The sequence below is a fragment of the Gavialis gangeticus genome, unplaced genomic scaffold (genome assembly GCF_001723915.1).
Source record: "Gavialis gangeticus isolate Ggan-Ray unplaced genomic scaffold, GavGan_comp1, whole genome shotgun sequence".
Lineage (NCBI taxonomy): Eukaryota > Metazoa > Chordata > Crocodylia > Gavialidae > Gavialis > Gavialis gangeticus.
The window spans coordinates 58,746,746-58,748,646 of record NW_017728993.1 but is presented as its reverse complement, the minus strand read 5'-3'; positions in this window follow the sequence as shown (position 1 = coordinate 58,748,646).

Genomic DNA, 1,901 nt, shown 5'->3' with positions numbered 1-1,901 from the left:
GGTGGGGCGGGGGCTGGACTGTTAGCCTTGGGATGAAGAATTGATATACCCTATGTGCAATGTGGTCAGGACTGTGTTGTGGAGGTCAACAGTCCCTGATCAGGAGGTTATGGACAGGCACAACTGGTACTGGTATCTTTCAAAGAAAGACCTTCCACAGCTGGGAAGGACCTCCTGGCCAGTGTTTGTGAATGGCTGGAGGCTGGGATAGGTAGATCTGGAAGATGGAAGGCAAGGCAACTGGGTCCAGGTTGGGAGGGCTGCAGACCAGTTGGAGGGCTGGAGGCACAGGCAGGTTAAGAGCCACTTGGGGTGATGGGAGGTGATGGTGTGTAGGGGTTTGTGTCAGTAGTGACTCAGGGCTACTTGTTAACCTCAGAGAGCATCTAGCAACTGAGCACTGTTAAAATGTAGAAACCATTATCCTAACCAAACAGTGGCCATGGTGATGCAAGTCCCTGTGAAGAGCAGTGTTGTGGTGGTTGGGCTGACAGGCACACTGCAATGATGAGGGAGTCTGCTTTTGGGGCTTGAAGACCTGTCAGCAGTCAAGAGCAAAGAGGAGGTGAAGTTTGAAGGAGGGAGACCATTTGTGCCAGAACCTTACCACTGCCACTGAATGCTTGTGCATGGACATGATGGTGGGACCTAGGATGCTAGAATCAGAAAAAACCTGGGCCCTGTTGGCTATGTCAGATTTAAGGGCAGGTGAGATGCAGAAGTTAATGGACTGTGCTGTGTTCTGAGCTGGTCCAGTAAGATACCATTTAAAAGCACAGCCTATGGGAGGGAGAGTCCAGGAGGGAGAGAGCTGGTTTTGGAAACAAGGGGAACAAAGGCCTGTATGAAAGAATGGGTCTTTGGTTCATAGGGACAGAGTAAGGCAAAGGGATGTAGAAAGAAGAGGAAGTGACTAAAGATTTCTCTCATTAAGGTATCAGTAGAAGAGATTAGAGCAGAGCTAAAACCTGTGCCTGAAAGGATGGGAAATTCCAGGCACGCTGCACATTCCCACCCCCATGCAGCCCCCCTTTAGCACAGCTCCAACTGACATGCATGCTCTTTGTTCTGCATTGACCTGAGACTTTGTTTTCCTGATAGCAGCTTGAAACACTGCTTGCCTGGGAGTTTGCTTTCTGTCTCTGACTTACTATTATTTTGAATGCTAACCTTCTTATTGAGAAGCACTGTGCAGGTAATGCTGCAGACTTGATGACTTTATCCTGCTCTATTCTCCGCAGGGGAGCAAGGAAGGCTACCATGGAGCATGCTTCATTGCACAGTTACAAGGTAATGCTTTTTGCTGCAGAAAACTATGGCAGAGAAGAAGGGACTGTCTGGAGCAGGGTGAGAGATGTGAACTGGGAACCTGAGTTAAAAGCATCAACCACGCCAGATTGATAATGACTGAGTTTGTTATCATTGGATAGCTACTTTGTGGGCTTAGCCAATTCTGCATCACACATCCATCACCACAACTTGCCCCAGGGTGGGAGGCCAAAAGTAGGATGGGCCAGGATATACTACACTCCTCTCTTAGCCCTAAGCATTGCCCAGTGGGTCAGGGTTGATGAAGCCCATGAACGTGGGAAGCATGCGCTATTTTGTAGAGGAGTGAAGGGATGATATTGCACCTTCACAATGTATATTTTTAAATATCTATAATAAGACCTATGGGAAAATAGCCTTTACCACTCTGGCTGGCATCACAGTTTGTTGTAATAAAAGACATTAATCTTTTTCCCTGAAAATATTATTAGCACAATGAAGTGAACACTAGGGCCCCAGCACTCAGAGGTCAGAGCCAGAGGATGTTGGTGGCAGATGGATAGCCCTGGGCTCCAGGTGCTGCTTCTTGAAAGGAAACTTTGTGTGGCTGTTTGTAGTGAGGGGGCAGCCTG